Source organism: Lathyrus oleraceus, chromosome 6, assembly GCF_024323335.1.
Source record: "Lathyrus oleraceus cultivar Zhongwan6 chromosome 6, CAAS_Psat_ZW6_1.0, whole genome shotgun sequence".
NCBI classification, from domain to species: Eukaryota; Viridiplantae; Streptophyta; class Magnoliopsida; order Fabales; family Fabaceae; genus Lathyrus; species Lathyrus oleraceus.
Genome location: NC_066584.1, coordinates 392,185,266 through 392,206,999, shown reverse-complemented (window position 1 = coordinate 392,206,999; position 21,734 = coordinate 392,185,266). Strand labels below are relative to the sequence as shown.

Below are 21,734 nucleotides of genomic sequence, written 5' to 3'. Positions count from 1 at the left end.
CTCCGTTTCTTAAGGCTCGTGGCGCACAATTCACAATATATTTTTTAGTATTTTTGGTTTATTTGCAAATAAATGTTAATCTTATTGTGACATAAGGAAAATAAATTAATAACACCAAGGATAAGATGAAATACCAAGATAATTGAAAGTTCATTTTATGCAATACCAAAAGGGTATTAAAATCATATAATTCCATATGAAATTAACCCTTGGATTCAAATTCTAGATAACTAACTAAAAGGATTAATCAAATCTAAACTCCTAAGGGTTCACGTAATTGTCTACCTATTTTCTAGGATTTTGATCATGTAACTAATTAGTCAAAATGATTAACTAAATAATGTCCTAAAGTAATTAATTCAACCAATTAACCAAATAGAATTTAATCAATTCATTAAATCAAGACAATGGGGGATCATAATAGATTATAGGTTAAACAATTTATCAAAAATCAAGCAAGCACTTCAAGAGGTAATTTAAATCATGACATCAAAGGGAGAAGATCAAGGTTAAAGATAAACCCTAATTTCTAGACTTAAACTAATATAACCCTAATTAAGAGTTTTAACTGACACTACATTCTAATCATGCCTAAATTTTCATTTTGATATATTAAAAAAAGATTAAAAAGATTAAAATGAATTTCCTAAGAGATAAAAAAATAAAATAATATGATACCCAGGGTGTAGAATATAAATTAGGTGTGAAGAGTAATCTGGGCGCTAGATCCAGGGATTGAGGCCCAAGTTTAATTTTTTTGCTAGCTTTTACCAGAATTGGGGGTGTATGGACCCTGAAGGGTGAATTGAGCACAAGGACAATGAGACTGGATTCTTTGGCCCATGGGGGAGGTCAGAAAGAAGGAAGGGAGAAGAACTCCCACATTCACTTCACCATTCTTAGACTGCCTCTCTTCTCCCTCTCATATCTGAAATCACTGTCGTAGTACAAGAAATCACATTAGGAGGTGGTGCAGCCTAGAATACCTCCAAACCTCCACAAAAATGATCATATCACCTACCTTTATCCCTTTATCACCTTCATCCCCTTTACTAACTCATAAATGCTTCCTAATTCCAAAACTCTAACTGAAACCCTAACTCTGGAAAAAACTTAAATTAAACCCTAAAGGTCTGTGCAATCAGCAATTGAAAGAGGGATAATGATCAACAAGCTAAACATCATAACAAGGTATCAAGAATCAAAAGAGAAGAAGAAGAAGAAATGAAGGAGATCATGTTTAACTATGGAAATGAGGAGTATTCCAGTGGTTTTGCAGAGTAAGCTGAAGATGGCGATGGAGAAACCTAGAAAACCAAGGCCAAATGCTCAGGTATTGTATTCTTACCAAATCCTTGATTTTTATTATTCAATCTCTTTCTTATTATTTCTTCTTTATCCTTATTCTGGTGTTGGGATAATGTTATTGTTGTTAGTAGGATAGGAAGATCAGAGAGTAGAATTAGAGTGTGAAGGCTAGGTTGAATTTGTAGAGATGGGGGATGATGAACAATTAGAGGTTAATGAGTGCAGGATTAGCTCGATTGCTAATAGTTTCGGGTATTGAAGCTCTTGCAATTCATGGATTTGAGATCTTTCATAAGGGTGGGTTGAGGAGTGAATTCAAAAGAGTAATCTTAGGATAAAAAAATTAGATCCTGATGATGACGAAAGTTAGGGTTCTTATAGATGAGTTTGAGGAAATTGGGGGGAAAAGTAGGCAGAACTTGGTGATTAAGGACCATTAGATAGTGATCTGTGGCAATGTCTGAAGAAGGGTGAAGATTAAATTTTTAAAATTAGTTAGGGATTGTGTTTTATAGAGTGAAAAAGTATGAATTTGTGTTAGTTTGTTTCAATTGAAAATTGTAGGGAGATTTCTAACTAATTTGGGCAGTTAGTTAGGGCACTAGAGCAATTGATTAGAAGTTTGTTAAGTTGTGTAGAAAATTGTTATGACAGTTGTAATGAATGATGAATGATGAACTTGAGTTGCATAGCATGATTAGGGTTATGTGTGTGCATTGTTTTTTATTGTATTCTTGAGATATGTATGTTTAAGTTATGTTTATTATGAGTTGCGATGATAAATTAATAGTGTTGTTCTTGACTAAATGTGTGTATGGATGATTGAAATTGAGCATGATTTTATAATGATGTATGTTGTATGGAATAAATATTATGAATTGCATAATCATTTTGAAATAATTGCATTGGTTTGTTGAATGGAACTTTATGTTTGGCCTGGATTTTGATGCAACATGCTTTTGGTTTTCTGGAACTTGTACTATGCTTGGTTTGGATGCTTTGAACTTGTACCTCAACTCGTGCTTCATGGCTATGTATGTGCTGCAACTAGATTATATGATATATGTTTTGGATATTTGTATAACTATGGATGTGCATGGCATTTGATGTATTGATATGGATATGTTTGCGTTATGCTGCATTTTGTATGTTTGGATGCAAAATACTTGTATCTAGCTCTATCTATCATGTGTCTTAGATGTACTGAGGTGTCTATTGTATTGAGTTCATGTTATGTGTTTTAATTACATGTTGCATTGATTTCTTCAGAAGTGGATTAAACTCTGCATGCTATGATGTGGATTATTGGACTTGGAGTGCTTCACCTGGATGGTATCAATTCTTATCATTTATACTGAACTCGCACCATGTTCGTGTGTGTATCTTGTCATGAAACTACATCTTGTTTGATTGCATGGATCAATTATAAGTTAATCAACTTTCCATAATGACGATGACATTGTTTGGTCTTAAGGTTGTAGGTTTAATAACTGGTATTGCAGGGACTTGTAGGCATTGATGTTTGGTGGTCCAAGTGAAGGTACCAAACCATACATGGAGACATGACCATATGAATGAAGATAAATGATCATGAAGGCAAATGGTGCAATTTGAAGAGGAAGCTATAAGATTGGCTTAGAAATATGTGTAGGGTTAAATCAGGCTCAGGGTCACACTTTGGTCAACTGTTTGACCAAAAGTCAATAGTTGACCAAAAGTTAACTATAGGTCAAAACCTATATTTTTTTCATGTATTCTTCCATTTTGTAGTGTATTCCATAGTATTTTGAATATTATAATGAGTTTTGGATTGGAACTTTGACTTATCTTGTTTTTCAAGTAATGAAACAAATTTCCCTCCATTTTTGAATTCAAAACTTGAATTTTGAATTTAAAATTCTCTTTCAATCATGTAATAATCAATAGCCAATTGAAATCATAATGTATTCAAAGGAAAGTAGTATTGAACAAATCAACATGACTTGGTCAACAAAAATTCAACCTTCCTTGGTTGACTTTGTTGACCAAAAGCCAACTCTTGTGTGAATGTCTTCAATTTCTTCCTTTTCCAAAATGTAGTCATACTCCAACTTGAATAAGAAAGTCCCAATAAATAGGTCAAAAAAAGTCATCCTTCAATATTTGACTTTGACCAAAAAGTTAACTGAAGCACACTCTTTCTTCTTTTCCAAGTAATAATCCAAATGACTTGATCCATAAGTTAGCACAATAAAACCCTAGTCCATGAGACCAATAATATCCACTTGAATCTCATAAAGTCTTGTTCCATAAGTAACAATAAGAGCACCAATAATAGTCATCTAATCAAATCATCAATATCCCAAATGTTGAGACCATCCAGTTGAAATCACAAACCTTTTAAACCAATGATGTTACCTTATGCAAATGAATGATGTTTTAATTATATGAATTTCTCCTAAGTGCATGATCCATAGGCAAATATATATACAAATGAACAAGTTCATAAGTCATATGAATAGAATGAAAGGTAGGGAAAATTTTAGGGTATGACAACTTCCCTAATTTAATCATCTTAAACCCGAATGTATGAATAGCAACGACTTTTAGGCGTTCGAGGTAGAAAAGGATTAAATACTAAGACCCTAAAATTTGTACTCCTAAGAGAAAATATAGGTAGAAGTGTTTATGATATTTTCTTTTTCCTCCACCAACGAGTTTTGGCAGGTATTGGTAGTTGAGATATTCCCGCGGGTTTTTCAAAGTAGAAGAGAAATGATTGAGTAATTTTAAAAGGTAAACATAAAAGGTATAGAGGTAATTTGCGAAGTTCAAGGTTTTCTCGTACTAAAGACGGAGACGTCTTGCAAAAGGAAAGTGAGACTTTGTTGGGGAATGACAAGATTTTATGCTACAAAAGATATAGTATACTTGCAAAAGTCAAGTAAAGGAGCACGTCATTTCCTCATGCAAAAGGCAAATAAGGATTCCTTAGAAAAAGTCCAAGATGACGAATGAAGGTGGGTGTGATTTCTCATTCAAAAGGCACTAAGAACTCCTTGGTAAAAGGCCAAGAAATAAATTGAAGATGGATATGATTTCTCATTCAAAAGGAAATGAGAAATCCTTAGCATAAGGCTAAGAAAGAGAACGGAGATGGATATGATTTCTCACACAAAAGGAAATGAGAACTCCTTGGCAAAAGGCCAAGAAGGGGAATGAATATAGATATAGTTTCTCACACAAAAAGAAATGAGAACTCCTTTGAAAAAGGAGAATGAAAATGGATATGATTTCTCGCACAAAAGGAAATGAGAACTCATTAGCAAAAGGCTAAGAAGGCGAACAAAGGTAGATATGATTTCTCACGCAAAAGGCAATGAGAACTCCTTAGTTAAAGACTAAGAAGAAAGGTGTTTTCTCATACAAAAGGTAATGAGAAATTCTTAGCAAAAGGCTAAGAAGAAGGGTGTTTCCTCATACAAAAGGTAATGAGAGTTCCTTAGCAAAAGGCTTGGAAGACTTGCAAAGGGCAAGTGAATAATAAATGTAATCTTTCACACAAAAGGAAATGAAGGACTTTTCTTGCACAAGGGAGGAGAGGGCTTGCAAAAGGCAAGTATAAGATTAAGTAATATTTCCTCTGCAAAATGCATATGAGACTTGAAAAAGGCAAAGAAAAGGAGACATACGTTCTTCTCATGCAAAAGGCGGAGAATAATTACAAAAGGTAAGCGAATGTAGAAATATATTTTCCTATGCAAAAGGCAGAGGATACTTACATAAGGTAAGAAAAAAGAAGTAAACCAAATAATATTCCCATGCAAAAGGAAAGGGGAACTTGCAAAAGTAAAGTATGTTGGAAATAGAATTCCTCGTGCAAAAGGCCGAGGGAACTTGCAAAAGGCAAGCGTAAAGAAAAAGGTGTTTCCCATGCAAAAGGAAATGGGTACTTACAAAAGGTAAGCAAAAAGATAAACTTCTCATGCAAAAGGAAAGGGGAATTTGCAAAAGGCAAGTGTAAAGTAGATGATATTTCTCATGCAAAAGGAAGAGGGACTTGTAAAAGGCAAGAGAATGACATGATATCTCTCAGGAACAACGACGGAGATGAAGTTCTCGAAGAATGGTAATTAATTGAGCTGCCAAACATACGCCGGGTGTCCAAATAATCAGGAAGAGAGAAGTCATGCATCTAGTCCCTTATTTTGCACTTAAGATGCAAAGAACAAGTACAACTAATTTTCTCGTGCAAAAGGCAGAGAGAACCTGCAAAAGGCAAGTGAGGAGACATAACTTTCTTGTGCAAAAAGAGGAGAAAACTCACAGAAGGTAAAGGGAAATAACATAATCTTTATTGTGCAAAAGGAAATGAAACTTGCAAAATGAAAGGGAACTGATATATCCCTCGTGCAAAAGGCTGAGGGGACTTAAAAAAGGTAAGTGCAAAGGGGAGATGATTATCTCTTGCAAAAGGCAGCAAGATCTTGCAAAAGACAAGTGCTTGGTATAAGAACCTGTAGATGTTTGATTGGCGGCATTTTATGTTAAAACACTAACTGTACTCTGATGTCTTGACTGATGTCATGACATGCTTGAGTAGCATGCTGCAGGATTAGCTAATACATGATTTACTTAATGTAAAACTGGATGTTATGACATTCATCCATGACAGCAGATATTGAACTATATAATAATTGGTTTTTCTGTTATAGCTCAATATTGAGTTCAGTCTGTTTTTCAGGAGAGTAGCAGACTTGGCATATAGTCTACTGTCTGAATGTCAAACTGAATGTTATGACATTCATCATTGACAACATATACTGAATAATAGGCAGGTTGGTTTTTCTGCTACAGTTCAGTATTTATTTCAGTCTGTTTTTCAGGAGAATAACAGACCTGGCATATGGCCCATTGTCTAAATGTCAAACTGGATGTTATGACATTTAGCTCTGACAGCTGATACTGAAGTATAGACTGGTTGGTCTTTTACAGTTCAACATTTAGTACAGTCTGTTTTCAGGAGAATAATAGACCTAGCATATGGTCTATGTTCTGGATGTCAAACTGAATGTTATGACATTCATTTCTGATAGCATATGCTAAAGTGTAGGCTAGTTAGTTTTTCTGTTTCAGTATTTTTCTCAGGCTATTTTTCAGGAATCCAACAGCTGAGCTAAAATCCAGGAAATTAACAACTGAGCTACAATTAATGGACCTAACAAATAGCCTATTTGTTAGCACCCTAATATGTGGAAATTAGGTTAACTTGCTTAACCTTAATTTTAGGAAATACAAGTACAAGGCCCAAGTGCTGCAATATAAAAGGATGGCAATCCTACTTTCAGCAATTCAGGGGTTTTAAGTGTGAAGCATTCATTGTACCATCATACTTAATTGCTGTATTTTTATTGTGTCGTGTATTAGGTTGTACTTGTGAGCCAAGCAATTATCACCTAGATGATTGCATTGGACTAAGGTGTTCATTGTGTTGTACTTGTTATGTCACTCTAAGCTTTTAAGTGTGAGTGATGTGTATCTTGATTAAAGCTGTTAAGCACAATCAAGAGTTGTTTGAAGTATTACTTCACCATTGACTTTAAACTTAATTAAAGGTTGTAATCACTGTGGTGATTGAGGGGGAGTGAGTAGGAACTATGGTCTTAGTTTAGATTGAAATTGCATTGGGTAGGTATTAAGTGATAGGATTAAACAGTTGGTTTAAGTCCTGAATTAATACTGCTAATAGTGGATTTCCTCCCTGGCTTGGTAGCCCCCAGACGTAGGTGTGTTTGTCACCGAACTGGGTAAACAATTGTCTGTGTTATTTACTGTCCTTTACATTTACCTGCTGTATACATTCCTGTCTGCACAGAATCGGATGTCATAACATCCCGTGTGACATCAATAGTCTGTTAACTAGAATTTCAATTGGCATCAGAGCAGGCACCCTGCCTGTTAATTTCTGGGTGAGATCTAGGGACGTTACTTTCTAGTACCATGGACAAGGATGTAGGATACTCAAATAGACCACCCATGCTGGATGGTTCTAACTATGATGACTGGAAACCTCATATGATAGCCTTCTTGAGGTCTCTAGATAGCAAGGTCTGGAGAGTTGTCAACAAAGGATGGGAACATCCAACGAAGACAGGTAAAGATGGAATCATTATGCAAATTCCTGAAGAAGAGTGGGACAAGGAGCAAGAGGCACTAGCCCTTGGAAACTCTAAGGCCTTGAATGCACTGTTCAATGGAATAAATAAGAACATTTTCATACTGGTGCATCACTCTGATCTGGCTAAAGAAGTTTGGGATACTCTCGAAACAACTCATGAAGGTACCTCCAAGGTGAGGATGTCTAAACTTCAGATGCTGACCACCAAGTTTGAAAATCTGAGGATGAGAGAGGATGAGACTATTCATGACTTCCACATGAATATTCTTGAAATTGCCAACACTTCTGGTGGCTTAGGAGAGAAAATGGCTGAAGAAAAACTTGTAAGAAAGATTCTCAGATCATTTCCAAAGAGATTTGCCATTAAGGTCACTGCTATAGAAGAGGCTCAAGATATCTGCAATATGAAGGTTGATGAGCTTATTGGTTCTCTCCAAACTTTTGAAATGGTCGTGTGTGAGAATGTTGAAAAGAAGAACAAAAGCATAGCTTTTGTATCAAATACTGAAGAGGATTCAGAAGAAGGAAGTACTAGAGGTGATGAAAGCATATCAGAAGCCATAGCCATGTTTGGGAGACAGTTCAACAAGTTCATAAAGAAGATTGATCAAAAAGGTAGACCAAATGTTAAGAACATTTCGTCTGATATCAGGAAAAGATCAACATCTGAAGAAAAGTTCAACCAAGGCAAGGGAATCCAGTGTCATGGATGTGAAGGTTTTGGACACGTTAGAGCTGAATGTCCTACTTACCTCAAGATGCAAACATGTCACTGCACTAACAAGTGTCTGTGCCTCAGATGATGACTCAAGTGGAGATGAACTGACTTTTGATGAACTTGCTGCTTCATATAAAGAGCTATGTGTCAAAAGTGCAGAAGTGTGTATACAAGGAGAAAAGCAGAAGAAACTCATCAAGGAGCTGGAGGATGAGAAAAAGAAGCATCTGACAGTCATAGATGGTCTAAATGGTGAGATAACCTTGCTGACCTCTAAGCTAGATCAAATGACAAAATCCATCAGAATGCTGAATAAAGGAACTGACACGTTGGAAGAGATTCTAAAGGTGGGACAGAAGTCAGAAACCATGTCTGGTTTAGGCTTTGTTAAGAAATCCTCAGCTGAACTCAAACGCTCAAAGGCTGAAGTTCAGAAACTCAAGCAGAAGTCACAACCAATGTCTCAACATCAGGGAACCAGGAGGAGTAACCATTAGAAGAAGAAATTTCAGAGATGGAGATGTCACTACTGTGGTAGATTTGGTCATATAAAAGCATTCTGCTACAGGTTGCATGGTTATCCTAACCAAACCCCTCACGTCCGACCTAAGCAGAAGGCATCTAAGCATAATGCCCCCATCAAGAAACGACAATGGGTTTCTAGGTTAGCTCACACAACTCTAAGGGCGTCTACCAGAGAAGATTGGTACTTTGATAGTGGCTTCTCAAGACATATGACTGGTATGGAGAATTTATTGGTGGATGTACAACCTCGCACTACCAGTTATGCTACCTTTGGTGATGGTGCTAAAGGAAAAATCAAAGGAGTTGGTAAGCTGAACAGTTCTGGAGTTCCAGAACTGAATAATATGCTGTTAGTAAAAGGACTAACTGCTAATCTCATCAGCATAAGCCAGCTGTGTGATCAAGGTTTCTATGTTCAGTTCACTAAGGAATTATGTGTTTTGACGAATGGAGATAATCAGGAAGTTATGAGAGGATCCAGATCCAAAGATAACTTCTATCTATGGGAACCTAAAGTCTCAAACTTCTCCTCAATTTTCTCCTCAGCCAAGGAAGAACAGGAGGTGAAGCTGTGGCATAGACGCCTTGGTCATCTTCATTTAAGGGGAATGAAAAAGATCATATCCAAGGAAGCAGTTAGAGGAATCCCAAAGCTGCTTATTGATGAAGGAAGAGTCTGTGGAGAATGCCAGGTTGGCAAGCAAACCAAGATGTCACATCCTAAGCTGGGACATCCTACAACATCCAAAACTCTGGAACTTTTGCACATGGACTTAATGGGACCTATGCAGGTTGAAAGTCTGGGTGGAAAGAGATATGCCTATGTGGTTATTGATGACCATTCCAGATACACATGGATAAGCTTCATCAGAGAAAAATCAGATGCATTTGATGTCTTCAAGTATCTGTGCATCAGACTTCAAAGGGAAAAGGATAGTTGTGTTTTCCGAATTAGGAGTGACCATGGGACTGAGTTTAAAAATTCCAAGTTTGATGAGTTCTGCTCATATGAAGGGATAAGTCATGAGTTTTCCTCACCTATTACTCCTCAGCAAAATGGGATAGTTGAAAGGAAAAACAGAACTATTCAAGAATCTACCAGAGTTATGATTCATGCAAAGAAGCTTCCTATGCACTTTTGGGTTGAAGCTATGAATACAACTTGCTATGTTCACAATAGAGTTACCTTGAGAAAAGGAACCTCTTCCACTCTGTATGAAATATGGAAAGGCAGAAAACCTATTGTGAACTACTTTCATATCTTTGGAAGCAAATGTTACATTCTTACAGATCGTGAACAGAGACGGAAAATGGACCCCAAAAGTGATGAAGGTATATTCCTAGGATACTCGACTAACAACAGAGCCTACAGAGTGTTCAACTCCAGAACCAATATTCTGATGGAATCCATAAATGTGATTGTGGATGATAAAGAGGAAGGAGCCAATGCCATAGAGGATGTTGGAACATTCCTTGAGACTTCAACAGACATACCAGTCAAGACTGAAGAGGTATAGGAAACTCCTCCTGAATGTGAGGTAGATGCATCCAACAAGGTGCCTTCTATCAGAATTCAGAAAGACCACCCTAAGGATCTTATCATAGGGGATCCCAATAGTGGTGTGACTACCAGATCAAGGGAGAATAGCTCAAATTCCTGTTTTGTATCCAAGGTTGAACCAAAAAATGTGAAAGAAGCCCTGACTGATGAATATTGGATCAATGCCATGCAAGATGAATTGGAGCAGTTTAAAAGGAATTAAGTTTGGGAGTTAGTTCCACGACCTGAAGGGACTAACATCATTGGTACCAAGTGGATCTACAAGAACAAGTATGATGAGAAAGGAGTAATCACTAGAAATAAAGCAAGACTTGTGGTACAAGGATATACTCAAGTTAAAGGGGTTGATTTTGATGAGACTTTTGCACCAGTTGCAAGACTTGAATCAATAAGATTGTTGTTAGGTGTTTCCTGCATTCTGAAGTTTAAATTGTTCCAAATGGGTGTGAAGAGTGCCTTTTTAAATGGCTACTTGAATGAAGAAGTCTATGTGGAGCAACCTAAAGGGTTTTGTGATCCTAACCTGCCAAAACATGTGTACAAGTTGAGGAAAGCTTTGTATGGGTTGAAGCAAGCTCCTAGAGCTTGGTATGAAAGGTTGACTGAATTTCTGACCTCTAATGGGTACAGAAAAGGAGGGATAGATAAGACCTTGTTTGTGAAGGATGAAGATGGAAAAATCATGATTGCCCAAATTTATGTGGATGATATTGTCTTTGGTGGAATGTCAGAGCAAATGGTGAAACATTTTATTCACCAGATGCAACCTGAGTTTGAAATGAGTCTGGTTGGGGAATTGACTTATTTTCTTGGACTGCAAGTTAACCGAATGGAGGATTCTATGTTTCTCTCCCAAAGCAAATATGCCAAGAACATAGTTAAGAAGTTTGGTATGGATAATGCTAGTCACAAAAGAACTCCTGCACCTACTCATTTAAAATTAACCAAAGATGAAGGAGGTCCCAGTGTTGATCAATGCTTGTATAGAAGCATGATAGGTAGTCTACTATATCTAACTGCCAGTAGACCTGATATTGCCTATGCAGTTGGTGTGTGTGCTAGATACCAAGCAGAACCCAAAGTGAGTCACTTAAATCAAGTCAAGAGAATTCTCAAGTATATCAATGGGACTTGTGACTATGGTATGCTTTACTCTCATGGCTCTGAGCCTGTCTTATCTGGGTATTGTGATGCTGATTGGGCTGGGAGTGCTGATGATAGAAAAAGCACATCATGAGGATGTTTCTTTTTGGGAAACAATCTCATATCATGGTTCAGCAAGAAACAGAACTCTGTATCACTGTCCACTGCAGAGGCTGAGTACATAGCAGCTGGAAGCAGTTGTTCCGAACTGGTATGGGTGAAACAGATGCTGATTGAGTACAATGTCTCTCAGAATGTCATGACATTGTTCTGTGACAATCTCAGTGCCATCAATATTTCAAAGAATCCCATCCAACACAGCAGGACCAAACATATTGACATTAGACATCACTTCATCAGAGATCTGGTGGAAGACAAAGTGATTACCTTGGAACATGTAGCTACTGAACTACAACTTGCTGACATATTCACAAAGGCTTTGGATGCTACTCAGTTTGAACATTTAGGGGGCAAATTGGGAATATGCCTTTCTGAGGATTTATAGCAACCAAGGATGTTAGGAATGTATTGTTTAATATTTCTAACTATTAAACAATTGAAAGTGTGCTCTGATTGGTCAATAGATCATAGCTATTTCACTCGCAGCAAGAGTGTTAACAAGATGTTAAGGGGATATCCTAACATGAGACAGCCTATGTACCTGCTGGAGTTCAAGAACATGTTCATGCAGGAGTGGTTCAAGATGTCAGACTCAAAGTCATGGCATCTGATATGGGTGTACCTGCTGTGAAGCAAGAGTGTATGTCTACTTGATCAAAGCTATGAAGCAAGATCAAGTGGGTGGTATCTTGATCAAAGTTGTAAAGCACGATCAAGAGGGGGTATTCTTGATTAAAATTGTGAAGTAAAATCAAGATTGTGTTTCTGACAATTCTGTGTAATTTTATTTTGTTTTGCTTTGGCAACATTTTTGACAAAAAGGGGGAGTAACACATGTGCCCCAGGACAACAGATATGTTATGTTCTTGAACAGATATTGAAGATCCTCTAATCCAGAGGTTGTGCTGCAGCTTGATGTTCAAATTCTATGTATGATGAGTGTATGTGTGCTGATGTTTGAAGTTTTTATTTAACTTTTGTGTGTGCTGCTGTTTGAAGTTTTTATTTAACTTCTATGTGTGCTGCTGGTTGAAGTTTTTATTTAACTTCTGTGGGTGCTGAGTGTGGTGCTATTCTGAGTGTATTAGCTATGTTAATTTCTCTGCTTAGATGTGTGTTTTCCGCTGCTATGAACTCTGTTGTGATGCCAAGTTGTTTTAGCCAAAAAAATTCCAAAGGGGGAGTTTGTAGATGTTTGATTGGCTGCATTTTATGTTAAAACACTAACTGTACTCTGATGTCTTGACTGATGTCATGATATGCTTGAGTAGCATGCTGCAGGATTAGCTAATACAGGATTTACTGAATGTCAAACTGGATGTTATGACATTCATCCATGACAACAGATATTGAACTATAGAATAGTTGGTTTTTCTGTTATAGCTCAGTATTGAGTTCAGTCTGTTTTTTAAGAGAGTAGCAGACCTGGCACATAGCCTATTGTCTAAATGTCAAACTGAATGTTATGACATTCATCATTGACAACATATACTGAATAATAGGCAGGTTGGTTTTTCTGCTACAATTCAGTATTTATTTCAGTCTGTTTTTCAGGAGAATAACAGACCTGTCATATGGCCTATTGTCTAAATGTCAAACTGGATGTTATGACATTTAGCTCTGACAGCTGATACTGAAGTATAGACTGGTTGGTCTTTTACAGTTCAGCATTTAGTACAGTCTGTTTTCAGGAGAATAACAGACCTAGCATATGGTCTATGTTCTGGACGTCAAACTAAATGTTATGACATTCATTCCTGACAGCATATGCTAAAGTGTAGGCTAGTTAGTTTTTCTGTTTCAGTATTTTTCTCAGGCTATTTTTCAGGAATCCAACAGCTGAGCTAAAAACCAGGAAACTAACAACTGAGCTACAATTAATGGACCTAACAAATAGCCTATTTGTTAGCACCCTAATATGTGGAAATTAGGTTAACTTGCTTAACCTTAATTTTAGGAAATACAAGTACAAGGCCCAAGTGCTACAATATAAAAGGATGGCAATCCTACTTTCAGCAATTCAGGGGTTTTAAGCGTGAAGCATTCATTGTACCATCATACTTCACTACTGTATTTTTATTGTGTCGTGTATTAGGTTGTACTTGTGAGCCAAGCAATTATCACCTAGATGATTGCATTGGACTAGGGTGTTCATTGTGTTGTACTTATTGTGTCACTCTAAGCTTTTAAGCGTGAGTGTTGTGTATCTTGATTAAAGCTGTTAAGCACAATCAAGAGTTGTTTGAAGTATTACTTCACCATTGACTTTAAACTTAATTAAAGGTTGTAATCACTGTGGTGATTGAGGGGGAGTGAGTAGGAACTCTGGTCTTAGTTTAGATTGAAATTGCATTGGGTAGGTATTAAGTGGTAGGATTAAACAGTTGGTTTAAGGCCTGAATTAATATTGCTAATAGTGGATTTCCTCCCTGGCTTGATAGCCCCCAGACGTAGGTGTGTTTGTCACCGAACTGGGTAAACAATTGTCTGTGTTATTTACTGTCCTTTACATTTACCTCCTGTATACATTCCTGTCTGCACAGAATCAGATGTCATAACATCCCGTGTGACATCATTAGTCTGTTAACTAGAATTTCATAACCTCTTTATAAAATACTGACAAAAGGCAAATAAAGAAGGAACACTTTAAGGGAAACCTAATGGGGGTATCAAATGGAAAGCAGACTCGGTGGGGATGAATGAGGTAAGATATTATGAATTTCCAGATATTTTCTGAAAAGGTTTGCGACGAGCAAACATGGTGGTAAATTGGTGGATACTTGTAACATGGTGTAGCACCTCAAATTTGCACCTATCATTGTACATACATTCTCATATTAGGTCATAGCATAACATGGTCCACTGCATAGCATTGCATTGTCCCATCTGCCTCAAGTACAAGATCATCAGGAGAATTAGGTCAAACTGGTCAGGAGATCAGTCAGTCAAGCAAGCAAGTGCAATTTTCATTGAAACAAGGCCCTAGGATTGGTCCAACATGTTCACATGACCTAGGGTTCCTTTGGAAGTGTTTTGGTCAAGGATTGGATGTTCAGAAATCATCAGTCAATGCACAGTTTGCCAGAAACCCTAAAAAGTCAAACTTGGTCAACTGTGATTGATTTTATGGTTTTGATGGTGGGATTTGGTTTGAGAGAGCTTATTCATGTCCAAATAGGCCTCATATATCATGTCAAACACCATCATGGAAGAATTTGAAGCCAGATCAGAAATTTCCAAAAATAGAAACTGGACCTGTAATTTTAACTGCCAAAAATGGAAACTTCTTGATCCCAAACTTACATCATGATACAAGCTTCAAATGGATTTTTGCCTAACATGAAAGTTGAAGATCTTGTTCTCCCATTTCCAAAAAGTCCAAGAACTCTCAATTCCCATGTATGGTTGGCAAGATATGATCAATTCATTTTCAAAAATTCTTGAACTTCAAAAGGCCATATCTCTCAAACCATTTGGCCAAATTTGGTGAGGTTTTTTCCAACAAGCCACATTTGACCTCCTCTTTCCAAAAATGTAACCCTCATGCACCAAAACCTCATGGATCAAAATGGCCTTTTTGAACTTGCTTGAATTAATTTCAAGTGAGGTTGAAAAATGAGTTTCAAAATTAACCACTTCCAACCAATTCTACCAATCAAATATGTTCAGAAATCATATTTTGGACATGTTCAAGGCCCATTTTCGTGCAGTACACACACCCATCACCAACTTGCTTGAAAATTGGCAAAAGGACACTTTTCACCAACTCCATTCCACTTTTTCATGAACCTTGATTAAGTACCATTGAACAGAGTATATATTCATCATTTTCTCTCTGAAGGAAACCCTAGCAGCCACTTTGAAAAACAGAAAAAGTTGCATTCTCTCAAGAACCCTCATTTTGCATTTTGGATTTTTCTTGACAAAACCTCAAAACCCTCGAGCCAACCTTAGTTGCTGCATCATATGCTACTGTTTTTGAACCCTTTGAAGGCTGGATATCTCAACTGTGAAGCTTGTTTCTCTACTGTTCTAAAGAAGCTCTCCCATGGCAGAATTTGTTTGGAGCTAGAAGCAAGGCATATGAGCATTCCATACTCGACCATTCATCAATACCAACACCATAGTACATCTGTTTCAACAATACACAAGGAAACAACCACTGTTCCAGCTCTGTGCTCCAAGATTGGTCAGGTATCAAATCTCTCCATTTCTAAAATCATGAACTACGTCTTGTAGATCTTTTTGCCATGAGCTTACTGAGCTTTGAATCGAAGGAAACGGTTAGGAATTGAGAGAGAAATTTGAAATCCAAATTTGATGTTCATTTACATTTTTACATGATTTGTCCATTTTAGCATGAGTTGAGATTAATGGAAGTTGATTTACGTTTGAGCATGTTTAGATGAACATTTTGGTATATTTGTTTTTGATTTTGGTTGCAATTTTTTTTTTCTGCTGGAGATTACAAGAGGAACGCGTGTTACTGTGTTATTTTCTTTTCTGCTGCCAAGCCATTAGATCCATAAGGGTTCGTGTGTTTGTTGTGCATGGTGTTTCTTGAAGAAACACTCTAATTGGCCCAACGCGTTACCTTGCTTGCGCGCTATTGGCCCATGGTTTTGCTTACCGGGCATTGCCCCCACTAACCCAATAAAGCGCTGAAACTCTGTACTCAGCAGGCGCCTTTCCCTTTTTGATGCCTGCTTTACTGCGATGCATTGCCGTGCCTTTGTTTCATTGGCTAGTATTTCCTGTTGACTGGGCGTTGAAGTCCCATTTAAGTGGAACGGCAGCGTTCCATTGCTCCTCAAATGCCATTCCAATTTAAATAATTACTCAATAATTATTAAATAGCATTTCCATTCATTTCTTTTTTTTTATTTCATTTTATTTACAATCTTCAAAAATTCATAAATAATTAAAGGATGATCCAATTGAGATGGGATTTGTTGCATTGATCTCCTTTTTTCATCTAGTTTTTTATGAGCATTTTTATTCAAATTGTGAACATGTGAAAAATTAAATGTACTATGGTTTTGTTCATGTGGCCTATTTTATGTATGTCTCACCAAATCATTTGTGAAATAGTCATGATTCAACCTTTGACCTTGAAACTTTTTGTGCACAAACTAGACCTCTCTATGGTGGTTTTGGTGTAAAGATCATGAATTTATCTTATCTGGTTTGTGAGCTATGAATTTTTGAAGTAGGGTGTGACAATTTGTGTCACACCATCGATGTGCAACTTGTTGATTTTTATAGCCATGCCTATTGACCTCCAAATGGATTGATTTTTTGTATGATTGAGCTTGAATATGTCTTGTTTGCATATGATTTTTTGTGGATTTGTTTATGGCATTTTCCATTTGTTTGAGATTTTCTCCCCTGTTTGACCAAAATGTTGACCTTATGTGATGCATGTGCCCATTTGTTTTGTGAAATGCTCATACTTTATTAGATGGACATGAAATTTTACATGAGATTACTAGACATCTTAATCTTTGACATGGTTTTAGTCCCATTCATTTATCATATGCCATTCCTGATTTATGATTTTTTCAAGTTGATGCATGTTTGGTTGACCTCTTTGAGCATGTTCAAAATTGCATTGCCTTTCTGATTTTCATTGACTATCTTCTACTTGTCCAAATGAGATGAAATTTGACATGCATACCATGCTATGGGTTGTGATTGACCATGATTTATTTGGTGATTTTTGGAAATGTTTAAGATTGCTTTTGAGTTAAGTCTTGCTGTTGACTTCTATGAGCTTCTATATGCCATGTCTTGACCTAATTTGTTCATGAAATGATGATGATGATTGATATGAATGTGAAACCAATTGGTTTTGTTTCTTGATTGTTTGAACATGATTTTGGATACTTGCCTTTTGCTGTTTTAACTTTTTCATTCTCTTTTGACCCTAGGCTTGCCCTAGTGGTCCTGTTACTCACCTTTGAGCTCATGTTTTCAGGTTGACCAACAAATGACCAATGAGACCAATTCTTTTTGATTGAGCTTGCTTGAATATCATTGATTAACTTGTTTGTTTTGTAGGTGGCTTGGCTCACATGCCTTGAGCCTTGTGCCTTGCACATTCACTTGCTTACGATTAACTGTTAATGTCTGTTTCCTTTTGCTTTGTTTTGAAGTTGTATACTAATGTCTGCTTGACTATTTCAAGTGCTTTTAGTTGCTCAGTTCCTTGTGAACTTCTGCTTTGCTTTGCTTGTATAAGGAATTTGCATTGAGGTATATTTCTATCTTCATGTAGTCTGGAAGACCTGGCCTGTTACTTGGCCAGGCACCTGTCTGAAGTCCTCCTTAAGAGGCAATGTTTGTGACTGTTTACATTTGTCCTTGTATAGAGTCAAAGACCTCCTAAGTGAAGAGGCAATTGGCAGAACCCAAGGGATATGCAATCCATCCCCTGCTATTCTGTGTGTCATCTGCTTTGCTCACACCACTGTGTTGATGCATTGCAGATACAAACCCAAGATCTTGTACAATTGTACAGTTGAGTCAGTTTCAAATGTGTAGAAGGGTTCCCACCTTTCTGAACCCACACATTCTTGTCTTAAGCTCTCCCAGGCCAGGGATAAGAGCTGTGAAGTCTGATCTTCACTCACCTTTCATCTGCTTCACCTTAGCCCCTCAATGGCAAGGTTAAGAGCTAACTCTACCCAGTTCCAGAGGTTTGTTTGTTGAGGTTGAGATGACCCCTCGACTAAAACCTAACCTTGTTTGAGCCCATTGCTTGCATATAATGTGTGTTACTTGTGCTTGTGTGTTTGCTTTAGCTTGCTTCCTGTGCAAGTTAGGTTTAGTTTGACTTGCTTCCCGTGCAAGTTAGGTTTAGTTTGACTTGCTTCCTGTGCAAGTTAGGTGTGGCTTGCTTCCTGTGCAAGTCATGATTAGGATAGGCTGGCTCCCTGTGCCAGTTAGCTAGAAACCTTAACTTAGGGATGATTTCCATGATAACATCTAGGCTCGAGTCGTAGTCTCCCTAGTTGTGTCTCCCTCTGTTATCTGGTTAGGCTAGTCCTTTATCCCCCCGTAGGGGAACTACATCGCCCTGATCCTCATACCAGATGAGGTACGTAGGCAGGAGATGAGCAGATCTCTCCGGGCGCCTGTGTCTTTGTTTTGTGTTGTCGTGTGCTTGGAAGCTGATGTAAGTCCATCGAGTGGCATTCGGGTTCTAGTGTGAGTTTGTCTGGTTCGGATGCTGATGTAAGCCCAGTGATTGGCAGTCAGGCTCCACGTTTGCCTCTTTGTGTGTGTTTTGGTTCGGATGCTGATGTAAGTCCAGTGATTGGCGTTCAGGCTCCACGTTTGCCTCTTTGTGTGTGTTTTGGTTCGGATGCTGATGTAAGTCCAGTGATTGGCATTCAGGCTCCACGTTTGCCTTTGCCAGTGTTTGTTTGTGTGCGTGTCAGCCGAGCTACGAATGCTCTGATTCTTCTCTCGTCCGAGGAGATACGTATGCATAGGATGGGATATCCTAGCGAGCATGTGTCGTTTCCCCAGTCCGAACTACTTCGACTCTGATGTCTATGCCTGATAGACTAAGTAGGCCCAGGATGCGATATCCTGCCGAGTCAGTTTCAGTCTCTTTTGTTTTCTTGTGTCTCTTTCAGCCAGTATGTGTGTGTGTTTGAGCAGCGTTTTAGCAACAATTTTCCTTCCTATTGTGCGTGGATCCCGTCGAGTACGACGGATGCGTAGGGGTGATAATACCTTCCCTTCGCATAACCGACTCCCGATCCCATTCTCTTTGGTCGCGAGACCATGTCTTTTCCCAGGTTTACTCTGAGCGTTTCCTTTCCCTCTTTTGGGATAAATAACGCACGGTGGCGGCTCTGTTGTTCTTGTTTTCCCGCCGGTTTTTCGCGTGATGCGACAGCTGGCGACTCTGCTGGGGATATAGAGAAGTTGACCTGTGCTGGTCCGTCTTCCCTAAGCGAGTCTCTCCTAGCGCTCTCTAGGTTAGGGTTTTGGTTGCTGTTTGCTGTTGTATTTATTGCATTCATTTGTATATATTTGCATTTACTGTTTGCATTTATTGTTTGCATTAATGTTTGCATTCATATTCATCTGTTCACCTGGCTGGTTGTCTGTTTCTCTCTGTTGGGGTGGGAGTTACATGAGGTAAAAGGCCCAATACCCAGGCCATGAGTGAAATCTAGGATACTTAGGAATAGAGTGATTCATGGGAAGCGGGTGGTATTGCGCCACTTAGCAGAACATTGATATCACGAGCAGTTCAGACCCTGGTGGGATATTATCGTTACATACTTCGGGTGTGTATATGATGATGTTCTGCGAAAGGTTATTTATGCTGCGTTTCTCTCGACCTTACCCTGGCCCAGATGACACCCGTGAGTGGGGAGGGAATGATCATTATTACAGGTACAGTTGGTGACTCGTTGGTGACTTGTTGGTGACTTGTGATCCTGTTGGTGACTATTGGTTCAGAAGTTTGGGGTCTCAGATGACTTTGGGTTTCAGATGAATTTATGGTTCCGAGTTCAAGCCGAAGCTTTGATCCTGTGTTCCGAGAGACACAGCCAACCAGTCCAGTCTGCATCATTTGCATCATAGCATATTTATTTTTCAAAAGAAACGCAATGAAAAAAATCAAAAAAAAAAAAAAGAAAAAAAGGGGGAAAAAGAAAGGAAAAAAAACTAATCCCTGCATGCATATCATTTCTCAGGTACATTCCAGAGCTTGTTCGCTGATAGAGATGGCAACAGTCCCAGAGTTGAAGCGGAAGACTTGTTCCTACAGCTTTCACCGTGAACCTTTGACGTCTCTGATTGAGTTGAGCAACCTTATGACCAGTGGCAACCAGAAGGGGTTTGTTGACCAGTATGGACATATTCTGACACTGTTGAAGATGGTAGTCGATCCGGTGCCGTTGCAGACTCTTCTACAGTTCTACGACCCAGAGCTTCATTGTTTCACCTTTCAAGATTATCAGTTGGCGCCTACTCTTGAGGAGTACTCCACTCTGCTGAGTGTCCCGGTCCGGTATCAGGTTCCTTTCTTGGATGTGCCCAAGGAGGTTGATTTCAGAGTTGTTGCCAGAGCTCTCCATTTGGGTATCAAGGAAGTCAGTGATAGTTGGAAGTCCAGTGGGGATGTCGTAGGATTGCCTTTGAAGTTTCTTTTGAGGGTAGCTAGAGAAGAAGCAGAGAAGGGAAGTTGGGAAGCCTTTCATGCTCAGTTGGCCGTCATGATCTATGGGATCGTCCTATTTCCGAGTATGCCCAATTTTGTTGACTATGCTGCAGTCAGTATTTTCATTGAAGGAAATCCAGTTCCTACTCTGTTAGCTGACACTTACTATGCTATTCACAGTAGGCATGGTAAGGGTGGGGCTATCAGGTGTTGTCTCCCGCTTTTGCTCAGATGGTTCTTGTCTCTCCTGCCAGTCAGTGGACCTTTTGTGGATGCTCAGGGCACGCATAAGTGGACTCAGAGGGTTATGTCTCTTACCTCCTATGATATCAGGTGGCAATCTTACCGGATGGATGTGCGTAACGTCATTATGAGCTGTGGAGGATTCCGTAATGTGCCACTCGTAGGGACTAGGGGTTGCATCAATTACAACCCGGTTCTTTCTCTTCGCCAGTTGGGGTTTGTGATGAAGGGAAGACCACTTGAGGCTGAGGTAGCTGAAAGTCTGTATTTTGAGAAGCAGAGTGACCCGGCCAGATTGGAGCAGATAGGAAGAGCTTGGAAGTCTATTGGTATGAAGGATGGATCTGTCTTAGGGAAGAAGTTTGCCGTTGCTATGCCCGATTACACTGATTGGGTCAAGGAGAGAGTAGAAACTTTGTTGTTACCCTACGATAGGATGGAGCCGTTGCAGGAGCAACCACCTTTGATCCTTGCTGAGAGTGTGCCTGCGGAGCACTACAAGCAAGCCCTGATGGAGAATCGCCGTTTGAGAGGGAAGGAGCAAGATACCCAGATGGAGCTGTACAAAGCCAAAGCTGATAGTTTGAACTTGGCTCATCAACTCAGAGGAGTGCGAGAAGAAGATGCTAGCAGACTGAGAAGCAAGAAGAGATCCTACGAGGAGATGGAGAGCATGTTAGATGCAGAACACCGGGAGTGCTTGAGGTTGCAGAGAGTTGAGACCAGCTATCAGAAGAAGATCAGAGACTTGGAGAAGCAACTCAGAGATAAA

General features: G+C 38.7%; 1 pseudogene; it reads left to right on the top strand.

The window, feature by feature from the left end:
- Nucleotides 1–1,246: 1,246 nt before the first annotated feature.
- The window catches only part of LOC127095815 (indole-3-acetic acid-amido synthetase GH3.6-like), a 38,028-nt pseudogene continuing 17,540 nt past the window's right edge, over nucleotides 1,247–21,734 (top strand).